Below are 14,927 nucleotides of genomic sequence, written 5' to 3'. Positions count from 1 at the left end.
AAACAAAGCTGAGCTTTTATCTATATGGACAACTAATCCTTCTACTGTGAAGACTGCACTATTTTCTCCTGAGGGAAAATGGAAAAAGGAAATAATCTGTACTAGAGCCACACAATTTTAAAAAGATGGTTGTCAAGAGGCTAATGCAAGATACTATTACAAGTCTTATATCCAATCAACAGTGTCACGGGACCCATTCAAAAAACATGAGTTCCTCTCCTCCCTCTAGTATTTACTGAAAAAGGCAACCACATTAGCCTTCCCCTCTCTATCTGACGTATCTTCACATGACCAGCTGCAGTCTGCACTCTGCCAACTAAGCCAGCCTCCGTCTCCCCATTCTCTGCTTCTCTGAAAAGCCCTTTCCTTCTTTTACCCATGCTGTCCCGTAGGAGTGGGAAAAGCTCCTATGCAAAATCCAGGGAGCCATCACTTTGTCCTCTTTCAAGCTCCTCACCTCTGCTGAAGTGCAAACAATGAACCTGATAGTGACTAGACAGGTAGAGAACTGTGGTCACTGCTACTGACTGGCTACTGCTACTGCCTGGGGCGCCTCCTATTAAATCTGTTACCCCATTTACCCCAGCTCACCCCAGACCTGCTTCTTTGGCTCATTCACCTGTTCCATCTTGTCTTTTGGGCTACCAGGTCTTTGGGACAGGGACAGTCATTTATACTTGTACAGTGCCTAGCACAATGGGGTGCAGCCTGATTGCAGCCTTTAGGTGCTACCACACTATAAACATTGTTAATAACAGCACTTTCTCTTCTTCCCAGCTCTTACAGTACAGAACGGCAGGATGATATTTTCTCATTCATCCCTGAATAGTGATACCAAGCCCTTTTCTGAGTTCAGTCCTAACTTCATCAGCTAGTCTTGCTCAAATCTGTTTAACCAGTTCCTGAACTTCTCACTCAGAAAGATACTTTTCCTGGCTATCACTGCAGTGATCCTCACTTTCTTACCAAACAGTACTGAAAAGGGATCCCAAATGCCAGCAATTTCTTATGTAGGTTGAACTGAAGTCATTCCTGGAAAGGCAATTTTCTACTAAACACCAGCTTACATTATTACGTTTCTAATTCTGTATTTCAGAACTCCTCCAAAGCATCTGTTTCTATCCTAGCAATAATACTGAAGTCTTACAGTAGAACCTCAGCATTACGAACACCACAGAAATGGAGGTTGTTCGTAACTCTGAACAAAATGTTATGTTCTTTCAAAAGTTTACAACTGAACATTGACTTAATACAGCTTTAAAACTTTACTATGCAGAAGAAAAATGCTGCTTTCCTTTTTTTTAGTAGTTTATGTTTAACAGTACTGTACTGTATTTGCCTTTATTTGTTTTGTTTTGGTGGGGGTTTGTTTGTTTTTTTTGGTCTCTGCTGCTGATTGTGTATGCTTGGTTCCAAATGAGGTGTGTGGTTGAATAGTCAGCTCATAACTCTGGGGTTCGTAACTCTGAAGTTTGACTGTATAATAAAAACTGCAATTCTCACTCTCAGCTCTGTAAAATGATTAGGCTCCCATCTTTCCCCCACTGCACAGAATCTGAGGGGCGGTTTGGAAGAATAGTGCCTAAGGGCAAGTGCAGTATTGCTGCTATTGTCCTTCACACAACATCTCTTCTGTGTGCAGCCTCCAGTGCTGTAGGCTTAAGTGCTGTGTCCCAATTTCTCATCCCTTCCCTCACCCCAAAGGAAAACTGCTCTGTGCTGTGCTAGGGTAGACAGTGGAAAAAAAATGTCTTCTGAGGCGTATGAGTTTCTTTTCCTCTATAGTCCCAGAGGCTTACATTTACCTGGCAAACTGCTCTGCAGCCAAGATGATATTACTTACATTATTGACAATGAGTTTTGTGTTCCAGTGCCCTTGTGGTCTAGTATACTTCAAACACATCAAGAACGGTAGCAAGGTTTTGGTAAAGCACACACTATCTACTCCCTGCAGAATGAGCCTGCCGGTGGCTGACCTTTTAAAAGCAAATGTGCCCACTACATGAGCGAGTCTAAAATTTATTGGTAGTGAAAGGGGTAGCATTGGAATTGATGAAGGCAAACAGAGACAACTTGTTAGTTAAAAAGCAGACTCCCTGGATTTTAAATGTAATTCATGGATCTATTCCTTGGGCGGGATAATTAGCATCCATATATTTTGATTGTGGACTTAAGGAAAAATTTGGAGCCAGCTCCTCAGATGGTGTAAATCAACGTCACTCCAGTGGTTTCAATGGAGCTGTGCCATCTGACACCAGCTGAGGGGCCAGCCCTCTGCACTGACAGAGATTGTGCAGCACAAAACACTCCTATTTAATTTAACAATAAAAGCCAAGAGGTTTTAAAACAAAACAACAACCTCTGCTGGAAAGAACTATTTTGTGTGTGGGAGGTAGGGGAGGATTCCCCACATCCTGCTGCCCTCACCCTGCTTTCTCTCTGCCACAGGGCATGCTCCTTCACCTTGTATTTCTCTTTGCAAACAATTCGCACACACTCCCCTGTAGGTCCAACCCTTTGTGCTTGTCTAAGGCATGGTCTGCGCTACAAAGTTAGGTCAATGTAACCTGCCTTACACCAACCTAGCTGTGCATCTGTCTACATTTATATTTGTCTCCCACCGATGTAAGCTCTCCATTGTGCTGACATGGTAACAACACATCCTCCCCCAAAGGTTCCTAGGGGCAGAAGCCTGATTTCTGCCTCTGCAGTAGAACACTTTCCCACTGCACTCAGCAATAACTTCAGCAGGCACCATTGCAGTAAACAGGCTAGCAGCATATTGACTGGGAAGCTTTGAGACGCCAGCAGCAGCTGCACTATCTGTGCCTTTGTTACACTCAGGAGTGAGATATCAGTTAAAATCACCACCACCTGTGGAAAATGGTGCCCTTATTCAGTGCCATTGTCCTAGACTCATAGTTTCATGCAACCGAGCAATTCCCTCCTCATTTCTTTCACCCCTGATGGCCCATACTCCATACTGCTCTGAATGGTGCCATGCACAAGCACTCCAAAGCAGAAGTGTCAATAACAATGTCTTGTTTAAAACTTTAAGGAACAAGGGAAGGGAGTTCTGAGTCTTAACTTTGTGACTAGACTGATAATGGTACCTAAGTGTATTTTATCTCTTCCTGCTGCCATTGCTGCCTTGAGGGTTTCCCCCTCAACATGTGGGGAATGCCTGAGCCAGATAAGGAGGAGAAAGAAGATGACTTGGGATGACATGTTCAGGGAGATCCTGCAAGCCAGTGCTGGCTCAGATTGTGAGCACAGGGCCTGCAGACAGCCTGGAGAAGGAAAGAGCGGAGAGGAGAAAGGCCCAGGAGTCCCAGAAGAAAAAGGAGAGGGAGATGCACCAGAACATAATGAGGCTTCTCCAGCAGTAAACACAGGCGCTGCAGACTCCTGTAGACCGACAGGCTCAACAGTCTCAGGCTCACCTCCCTTTGCAGCCCCTGGAGAACTCCCTACCCCTCCTCCAACATTCCATGTGGCATTAGGAGCCACATCTGTACCCCTACCACTCCACACCAAGGACAACACAGCTCACATACATTGACCTCTGAGAACCACAGTTGCTGTATGGGTGGCCAAAATGGACATGAATGTTTTTTCCCCTTCCTTAAGCTCTGTTCTATACATTTGTTAAGGTTTTTGTGTATTTGTTTTTAAACTTGTATAGAATTTTTAAAGAGTTTTCTTTACTCCATAAAACTTGATTGTTTGGAAAATAATTCATTTGTATTAATTCCCAACATATGCTGCAGAATGCCTGGCGGCAGTGAAAGCACCCACTGACTTGTTATTGTACACTGTGACACAATTCGGAGGATCAGTGACAAACATAGCTTAGTAATCATAAATGTACAGAAAGCATCACAAAACTAATAGGTGTGTTGTCAGTGTTTTGTTCATAGATGTGCACCAAGCATCACACCAAACTGTAGGGCCAGGTAGAGCACAGTACACCACAACCTATTACTCTGGCTCATTGTTAGGGCGCTCTTTCAAAGTCTCCGTCAGCCATATTGCTCTGCACTGAGCTCTTCTGATAGCTCTTGTGTCTGGCTGTTCAAACTCAGTTGGCAGCCGCTCCACTTCCCCCCTCCACCTCAGCAGCAACTTTCCCCCTTTGCTTCACGGATATGACGCAGAACACAGCAGGCAGCTTTAACCATTGGGATATTTTTCTCATAGAGATGCAGTCCTGTGAGTAAACAATGCCCGTGCCCCTTCGCTCTGATAAAAACACAGTCACCTGTCATTTTGCACCTGCTGAGCTGATAACTGAATGTTTCCTCAGTGCTGTTGAGGCAGCCAACGTATGGCTTCATGAGCCAGGGGAGCAAGGGGTAGGCTGAGTCCCCCAGGATCACTGTTGGCATTTCAACATCACCAATGGTAATCCGCCAGTTGGGAAAAAAAGTCCCTGCTTGCAGCTTTCTGACGGTCCTGTGTTCTTAAACATACAAGCATCACGCACCTTCCCTGACTAGCCAACGTGGATATTGGTGAAGCGTGCCTGGTGATCCACCAGCGCTTGCCTAGAAGAGGACCCTTTTCTGTGGAGGTGCTCTGTGGCAAGGAGGTCAGATGCTGAGTCACCGCCCTGCACAGCAGGGGGCAATTAATGGCCCTGCACACTTGCATGACAATGGCTCCCACAGTGGATTTTCCAACTTCAAAATGGTTTCCCACTGACCAGTACCGCTCCGGCATTTCCAGTTTCCACAGTGCATTGCATGCTGTCTGGAGTGGCTCATGACTGTGCAGGACAGAGACCCCCCCTAACTGGCGGTGTGTTCTATAATTAGATTTCACCAACCCAGTAACAAGTGTGAACTCCTAAAGCACTATACCAGTCTTACCTTGGAGTCACAGACAGTCCCTTTGGGCATTCCAGTCTATCTTGCCACCCAGGCAAGCTGGATGTAGTGATAGATGGTTACTATACACCAAAGATCACAAAACATTCAGGCCGCTCCCAGACCCAAAAGACCAGTTTACCCCAGGTCAGTTTGTACCTTAGATCTCACACCAAAGACAATGCTTATAGCCAACCCTATAGTATTCTATCTAAGGATTTATAAAACTTAAGAAAAGAAATGAAAGTCTTATTACAAGGTTAAAGGAGGCAAACATATATACACAAATGAGTTGCAGTCTGTGGTTTCACAAGGTGACAGCGTTGTAGGAATCTGTCAGCTCTGAATGTCTTTCAGGGCTAACCCAGGTGATCTCTGCTTCTGCATCATAGCTCTGGCCCTGTGAGAGGCAAAAGAGATGAACACATTTCTTGTTAGCTATTTTTATTTCCTTCTTCCAGAATTCAAACTGATGGGATAAGCCTTTTGGCACACAGCCTCTTCATGGGTGCAAGAGGACAATTACATATCTCTCTCCCCCTGCACACAGGCTGGGCTACAACTTTTATATGTTATCGTGATGCCACTATGCCAAATGCATATTCATTAGGGGTTTTCTCCCCTCTTCCTTATTTGTATTTCCTCACCCTATTAAGTTGGGGTGCCCTTCTCCTGTAGGTTAATATATTAATGATCTCAACTTATTATCGTATACATCAATTCATTGCCATGGCAGTCTTGTGGGTAGACATCTGCAGATGTTCCAATCCTAAAATATCCAAAAAGCTGGTATTCACTCATATTCCTGTGGTTGCCTGGGGTCATTATATGCAAACTTCCCTCTTAAACACTCTACTTCCAGTTCCCCAAAACTTAGGGATGACCTGTGGGCCATTTATCCGTGCCAAAGTTCATAGACCTCAAACCTTATGCTAACTGCTGAAGCCAATGTCTTACAGAATACAGGCCTGTAGGTTCCTTACTTTAACCGCTAAATAAAATAAATGCTAAAGCTAGTTCTATAGGCTCCAGTGTCCCCACAACATAAAGGTTTCCCTACACTTCTACCTACTCCCTAAGTACAAAGCAAGATGAAGGAGAGAGCTCTCATTTCTCTCTCAGATTCTGGGCTTCTTTACCCTTCCTTCAAGCCTCCCCTTCTCCCTTTTAACCATTCTCAGCTGACAAGCTGAATCCCTTAGTAATTGATTAATAACCAGTCCTTAATCAACTATCTCCCCAATGTGTCCCCTGTGGAGAAGCTTACAGAATACCCAGAGTGGTGTTTCAGCCTTAGGCTACTCTCATCTGTCACACACACACACACACATGCCCCGCATTGTTAATCTCAAGCAAAGTGTAAGAATGTCTGGCGTTAAATCTCATTTCTCAGAATTGCAACATGAGCAGTTTCACTGGGTTCCTTTTAAACAGTTTTGTCCGGGGTTAAGACAAATTAATTTGCCAGTGGTATATGTTTCCTTGACAATAGAAAATATTAAATATGTTCATACATGATCAGAGAAAAATTCCATACCAACCAAATGAAACAGGTGTTTTTGGAGATTACCTTGACTACAAAAATTTATCATTTCAGAGTATGTCGGAGCCAAACCATTCTGGTAACATTTGCACTATTTTTTTCACTTGTTGGTGTGGGATAAAAACCTAAAATATGCATAACTCAGCTACTTAAAAAGTCAAGGTGTAATCTAGTCAATTTAAAAAAATTAATTCAAAATCATTTCAAAATAATTTTAAATGTTGCACCTGCCCTCAGTTTCCCTGCCAATTTCAGCCATTTTACAATCACATTTTCCTACGTTTTTAAAGCTTTTCCCTTCTGTTGCTCTGAGAGAGGTCCAAACTTCATGGAAAACTGATTAGTTGAAAACAAAAATGTGATTTAAATAAGAGTTCTGGTTGGAACTGTATTTCAGTGGAGTCCAGTTAACATACAAGAAACAACATTACTTGCTTTACAAAAAAAGTCCTCCCTTTTTCAAAACCCACAAAGGTAAGTGTGTCTGGAAACCAGGATCCAGCCTATGCTCATTCCTATATAATCCTTCCCTTCAAACTACCAGCTGGCTTCTCCTCAAACTACTCCAGCTGATTTACAGCACCCACCCAACTTTAACATCACCCCCTAAAAATTGCCTAATATATGTCCAAGGTCAAAATAACAAATTTATAAGTCCCACCATGTGGGAAATACAATGTACTCTCAGAATAGAAAGATAACTGTTTTAAAAAGAAGATACAGACCTGGTCTGAGTTTTTAACCATCTCCTCAACAGTTTGGGGATAGAATTCTCTTAAGGGATTAGAATGCTCATAAGAGACAATGAACTTTACAAACTACACAGAATGTAGCTCAAGACACTTTTCTGGATCTTATGGGACACTGAGCTTGTGCACAGGTAGGCACATACGGTGTCATACAACCTCCTTGGAGCAACATTTTAATGGGCCACTACAGAAAACCTTTTAGGTTGTACTATGTATGAATACATTGCTAGTTATCCAGGTACACTTGTTGTGTTAGTGATATGGTTTTTTAATTACCTACCTGGACTCCTTGGGACAGTATGGGTATTTCTGGGATCTATGGGATAATGGGGGCGCAACAGCTTGATAATATGAGAACATACTTCAGATTGCCAGTTACAGTACATCTCTGACCATCAAAAAGGTGGTCTTGTGCACTGAAGTCACCTGCTTTGTTATATACAAATTTCCTGTAAAAGATAGCCAAGAAATAATAACTTGCACTTTCATTCATGGATCTGAACGTGCCTTCCAAACACTACAACAACCCTAAGCTAGGCAAATAGTAATATACTCAGTTTATAAATGGATAAGCTGTGGCACAGAGAGATCAAGTGAATTTTCCACATTTGTACAGTGAGTCAGCATCAAAGCTAGATTAGAATCTAGAGGTCTAACCCCTCCCTCTCCTTTAACCACTGTATAGACAACATTCCAGGTAAGTTTCTTTTGAAAAATCAATTCAGGGAGTATTTGTATATGTTGTGGAGGTGATCTCTCTGCCATCTCCTTTTCCTAAAACAATTGACCTTATCTCCAGACGCTGGAAGCTAACAGCGAATTTGTGAAGTCAGGGCTTCTCCAGTGTGAAGAAGAAACACCCAGCTAATGGATACCTTTCTTTGAGAAAAAGATCTTCCCCAAAGTGCTGTGGCTGCAAATTTGGTAATAGGGACATGGCAAAACAACCAGTTCTCTCATCAATCCATTTCCCTCCACACACACACCACTACCACATCCAGCTTTTCAAATTCAGCATAATGCAAGCTTATAACATTAAGGCCTGTAAGGTTAAAAAATAGATTAATCATATGACTTATCAAGATGGCTTCTTCTTCAACCCAAACTATTTTCCATAGTCTTGGAATTACAGAAGAGTGAACAAGCTACAATTATATGTTTCCCATCCTAAAGTTTAGACCCTCCATAGAGCTAAACTGATCTATTGCCAAGACGGGTAAAGGTGATTAGTGAATTTGAGTGTCCAATTTGAGACACCAGAAAGGTCCTGATTTTCAAAAGGCAGGCACTCGACACTTCCTAGAAACCAGGCTTGTTTAAGAGGTCTCAAGCTGGGAGCCCAAAAGTCAGTTGGAAAATTCTGGCCTTCTGTTTTTGCAAGTATTTTTTAAATGCAAGCTCAGCATTATGTTGACCATAAAGAGAACATATCATGCACTGATCATGGCTAATCCTTGCTTGTCAGTTTTTTCTGCTTATTGGTTGTCAGTGTTGTAGTTTCAGTGTGACCAGGAAACTTGTATTCTTTTGTTATTCTAAATTACCTACACTTCTGACTTTCCTTCAAATGTAAAACTCTGCTGCAACCCACAAAAAAAAAATCCTGATAATTTTTTGTTAAGGAGAAATAGTGTCACTAGCAATTTGCTGTGTAGCTGTTACTTCTCTTTTTAATGCTCTGAATGTTTATTTGTGTATGCTTGTAGATTTTGCAGCGTAGGATGTTGTCCTGCTGCCCTTGTCTCTGCTGTGAAAGGCCTACTCCCATTCCTTTGCAGCTTGCAAACAGCAAAAAAGGCTTTAAGGAAAAAAAGGAAGAGGAAGCTGGATTCACTGTTTAACAATCAAGGGACTGGACAGCACCCCCAGAATGGAGTACTTTGACTAAAGAACCTGAGGGTGATTGAATACACTTAACACATTCACAAAGCTTCTTGTTCCCACAGGAACAACATAAAGTGGAGTTTTAGGCCATATCCACACTTACTGTGGATCGATGCTGCAGTGATCAATCCACCGGGGATTGATTTAGCGGGTCTTCGAGACCCTCTAAATCTACCACAGATCGCTCTCCTGTTGACTCCGGTACTCCACCAGAACGAGAAGCATAAGGTAAGTTGATGGGAGACACCACGATAAGTCGACCTAAGCTACCTCAATTCCAGCTACATTATTCACTTAGCTGGAGTTGCGTAACTTAGGTTGACTTAACCCCATAGTGTAGATCTGCCCTTAGGAACTGGTCAAAGACTGAGGAAAACACTATTCTAGTGTCCATAAGATATTCTTGCCTTCTATTTCTTCCCTGATTGCTACTTTCTTATGACAGATTTCTAACTTTTAATTTAACACACTTTACCTGAGACCCTACCCAATTCCCCCTTGATCAGTGCTGGAGTTAATATAGTATACAAACCATTTACATCTTCTTTAAGCTAAGTTAACCCAAGACATGGTCAATGTTCAAACATTTGGTCTTTTGGTATATGTCTTTGCAAGTTAAAGATTAAAGCTACAGACACCAGTCTCTAAGTAAATCTTATTACAGATTGGAAGTTCCAGTGCTCTTTCAGTACACTATGACTCAGTTTGTTGTAGACAGACTTTCTAGTGGTTACCCTTTGCAAAGGGATTCTGCATTTTTGTATTCACTTCAAGCTGTGAAATTACTTTTCCCTCATTTTTCCTCATAAATGTGCATTTTTAGAAAGAATGATGCTTTCCTACGTCAAGCTGTGCTGGAAAATATCAAAACAAATATTCAAAGCAATTTGCTAAAAAAAACCCCACTTTTCTCTTTGGCACTACATGCACAATCTCCTTAGATCAATAATCTAATTTATTAAAGAAGAAAATGTTTCTACTGGGTTCAGAAATCATGCAATTCCACTTTAATGAAATTTAAGCCTTTTCTTCAGTTTTAAAAAATCAGCACAAACATCTTGTTTTGAAAGTGTCTACTTGTGCTAAACCTATCAAGGAAGACTTATTTATTTACTCTGTAGGGTATTAAAAGTTAAAGAAGACACAAGATGATACAGGCAGTGGAGGAGACAAAGACTGAAAGGCCAGGTGGTCTTTCCAGGTTAGCTTTTGAAGCAAATGGGTGGTCCAGTTGGGGGAAGCTTCTGGCACTGTACATCCTGTGTGGATAACTAGGATTTCAGTTTCAAAAGCTTGTGTTGTCAATTATCTGTATATTTCACCTGCACTGAATTTACTAAAAGCAATTAGATTTAAGAAGTTTGTGTTCCAAAGCTGAAGAAACATACAAACAAATGACAAGTTTTTGTCAAAAGCAGAGCTGCATTCATTTCTCTGGGGTCTAGGGACCAGATTTTTAAAGACATTTAGGCACCTAAAGATGCAGAGAGGTGCCTAGTGGGATTTTCAAAAGTGTCTAGGTGCCTATCTGCATCTTTAGGCACCTCAATATTTTTAAAAATTGGGCCCTCATTTTCTGTATCAATGTGTGCACTAGAACATTTTGACTCTGTTTTTTTCCTGCAGCAGTGTAAATGCTAGTATAGTGAGGGCTCAGGCACATTTATCACCATGTCTGCCCTGAGCAGATTTTCATGACTCACTGCTGAAAACATGTGAGCCCTATGGCAGTGCAGCCACCTTTACTAGCACTATTGTAGCTGCATGTTGCTGCAACGGGGGTGTAAAATCTCCTAGTGTAAACAAGGCCTATGATTCCACACCTTTTCAATAACTTGTCAGGGTGCAATGAAAAAGCTGATGGCATCTGTGTAGTACTGGCGATACAGTGACAAACACAGAAATAACCACAAGTGCACATGGAAGTCCTTTTCCTTCGGCATTTCTGTATATTGTCAGCCATAGGCGAAGTCTTGACACATACGATCAGCCCACATAATTATTTGCATATCTTCTAACTTTACCATGCTGAAATGCATCTACCCTCCACTCTCTATGTGCTTTGACAATGCAAACTTTATTGTCTCCAAGAATGCAAAAATGTGTCTAAGGTCCTCATATTTCAGAGACCTGTTTTAAGCAGCTGCTTTCATCCTTAAAGTTCTTAGTAACATTTGGATTGACCTTTATTTAAAAACTGCCTCCAAGTAACTGATCATTTTGCAGGTTCCCTAAGTGGTCACCTAAGACAGGTTTCATTGTTTGTGCAGTCTGGCACTTGCTGCTCTTGCTTATTTTTGGATGAGGACATCATAGGTAAAGCATACAGGTTCTTTTTGAAACCGTTTTTTCCCCACCTCCTTTGCTTCCTTTGTGTGCTAAAATGAGGCATTATCCTTCTGAATAAAATGTAAGAGATTCTAAGACTTGGAGCTTGTCTCTTTCTTGGAGATTAGCACTAAGCAGTTTACTGTGAACGTTACTGTAATGTGTAAATGGTGGTTTGCCTGGGTCTCAGAGCATCATTTTAAAGAGGGATGTAAAAAATCTTCTACTTACCTTGGAGTGCGGATGTTTAACATAAAATATATGTCTCGCATATAACCTCCTGCCCTTGTAGTTCTGTACAGTTCTTAGATTACAACACAGCCCCATAGATAGCTGCTGGGGGTGGTGTGCAAAACCTTCAGGTACAGATATGACACACTGTGCTGCAAGGAGACACTCTGCACCCCATATTCACCCTGGTGATATAACTATGATATGTTTTGTACAAAGTATGCCTTGTGAGATATGCTAAAAGTCTTAATCCGTTGAACATTAATATCCTGTTAAATTGTATGTGCTATCATGGTATGTGAAGTTATAAAGTATTGCTATGTATGTGTTACTGAACCATGTTGTGGGGTTGGGAACACCCACAAGCAGCCTTTCAGGTACAACAATAAAAAGGCCAAACAATGTTGATGGCCTATTGAGGAAATACACACACTCACAAGGATTACCCCAGGAACTGTGAACAATGGAAACGTCTCAGAGATAGCACTACACAATGGGGATTGTTTCCAGGCCACAGCAAAAGATCTTTCCAGCAAGTTGGAAAAAAAAAATATAAAAGGAGGGAGTGACATCACGACAGGGCCTCACACCCCTACACTGACAAAGTTACAGTGCCGGCAGTTACAGCACCGCTCAGCACCTCTACAGCACCGCTCAGAGAGTGCAGAAGGGAAACTGCTGTTGTGTGGTCACACTGACAGCTGCCTGTGCAATAGTGTGTTCACACTTGCAGCACTTGCAATGCTATTTGGAGCGGTGCACTCTGGGCAGCTATCCCACAGAACACCTCTTCCTCTTTTGCCACTAAGTGTTGTGGGAAGGCGGAGAAGGTCTCGGGGCATCCTGGGTCCTGTCTCAATGCCCCGTGACACATTGCTTCACAGCAATCCCTGTGCTTCCATCCGCATTCAGTGCGATCTTTCAATGGTTTGTACTGCTCACCCTGCCTCTTTTGGGCTGCAGGAATGGATCCCGAACTGCTGACCAGTGTGGTGCTCGCTCTGACCAACACTTCAAGAGTGACAGTGGAGTTATTCCTTAAACTACAATGGCAAGAGGAGTATGACATTGATCTTGCCATGCATAGTAGCTACTACATGAGATTGCTTGTCGCATTCATGGAGGTGCTTACCACAGTGGAATGCCGCTTTGGGGCTTGGGAAACAAGCACTGAGAGGTGGGATCACATCACGATGTACTTCTGGGATGACGAGCAGTGGCTGACGAACTTTTGCATGAGGAAAGCCACATTCATGGAACTGTGTGATGAGCTCGTCCCAGCCCTGCGGTAAAAGGACACGAGAATGAAGGCTGCCCTGTCGCTGGAGAAGTGCATGGCGATTGCTACTCCAGACTGCTACCGATTGGTCGCTAACCAGTTCGGAGTGGGAAAGTCGACCGTTGGAGTTGTGTTGATGGAAGTGTGCAGGGACATTAATCGCATCCTGCTCCAAAAGATCATGACTGTGGGCAACGTGCATAACATTGTGGATGGCTTTGAACAAATGGGCTTCCCTAATTGTGGAGGGGTGATAGATGGCACACACATTCCAATTCTGGCACCAGACCACGTAGCCACCGAGTACATTAATTGGAAGGGGTATTTCTCTATGGTTCTCCAGGCCCTTGTGGATCACCATGGGCGTTTCACAGACATTAACGCAAGCTGGTCCGGAAAGGTGCATGACGCACGCATCTTTCGGAACCCTGGACTGTTCAAGAAGCTGCAAGCAGGGATTTTCTTCCCAGACCAGAAGATCACCGTAGGGGAAGTCGAAATGCCCATTGTGATCCTGGGAGACCCCCACCTACCCCTTAATGCCTTGGCTTATGAAGCCATACATGGGGCAACTTGACAGCAGCATAGAGAGGTTCAACAACAGGCTGAGCCAGTGCAGAATGACTGTTGAGTTGTGCTTTTGGCTGTTTAAAGGCCCGCTGGCGCTGCCCCTATGGAAAGCTGGACCTGGCTGATGACAATATTCCTATGCTTACAGCCACGTGCTGTATGTTTCATAATATTTGTGAAGGGAAGGGTGAAAGCTTAACTCAGGGCTTGACCGCAGAGGCTCAGCACCTGGAGACCAGGGCTATTAGAAGAGCACAGTGCAGGGCCATAAGGATCAGGGATGCCTTGAGGCAGCAATTTGAAGCTGAAAGCCACTAATATTTGTTGCTATGCTTGGGATTGCAATGCTTGTAATGTTAGGAGGTGATTCGTGCACATGATGCAAGAAGGGGGCTTAACTTAATTGTATGTTGATTTGCAGTGCTCTTTTTGCTTTCACTTAATCGAATAAAGATTGCTTTCAAACCAATACAATTCTTTTTTTAAAAGACAACAACTGGAGGAGAGAGTCAAATGAAAAAATTCATCAGCCGGGAGGGAGATAGGAGATGGGGAAAGGGAAGGTCTCAAGAGGAGGAGGGGTCCTATCTTTCTGTAACTAATAAATATGTTTTATATTTTACCTAAAATCGTGTGGTTTGAGTGAAGTGTTTGGAAAAAATCTCAGCTCAGTTAACAAAGATTTTGTGCATATTCCTCTCCACAATGAGGGAGGGACAAACTTGGTAATTATAATCTTTACTGGTTGGGCTTTTTACCAGGGCAGGATGGTATAGCTCTGGGGTCCTAGGATGGGGAACTGGGGGCATTTTGGCTGTAGCCTCTCTATTCTTGGTTCATGAGTGGCTGGCAGAGCAATCATGAATACAGCTGGGCGTGGTCCCTGCCTGTGAATCTTGGTGTGAGTGCAAGCTTTGAGGGCTTTGCATCTTGTCATAGTGTCATAGTGTGAGAAGAAGCCCAAACTGGTAAGGTAGAGGGTTCAGCTGTATCCCAGTTCCAGGTTGCACCCTGGGAGGGACCCTTCACAACAGGCATTGCCATTATCCAGCCTTTGGTTGAAATGCTGCTGTGAACACCCTAGTTTATTTGTGTTTGGTTTCCCTGACCAGTCTAGACAGCTATTTTACTTCTATGAACCATGTTATAGAACCATCTGTAGGCTACCTGCAGGGAAAAGGGGAGGGGGAGAGAATGGCCAGCATGGCTCCGTAGGAGAAAAAACCCTTCTCACACTGGCAAAAAAGAATGGTGTTTAACAGCAAATATGTTTAAGCTTTGTGGTTATTACCAGTTTCAGCAGTGGCGTGGGCAGGACCCCAATGCACATATACAAATCCACATCCTTCTAGTGACTCATAGACTTTAAGGTGAGAAGAGACCAACATGATCATCTAGGCTGACTTCCTACACATTGCAGGCCACAGAACCTCACCCACCCACTTCTGTAACAGACCCCTAACCTCTGGCTGAGT

The sequence above is a fragment of the Lepidochelys kempii genome, chromosome 3, assembly GCF_965140265.1.
Source record: "Lepidochelys kempii isolate rLepKem1 chromosome 3, rLepKem1.hap2, whole genome shotgun sequence".
Taxonomy (NCBI): Eukaryota; Metazoa; Chordata; order Testudines; family Cheloniidae; genus Lepidochelys; species Lepidochelys kempii.
The sequence above is the reverse complement of the archived record's forward strand: the minus strand, read 5'-3'. Positions refer to the sequence as shown.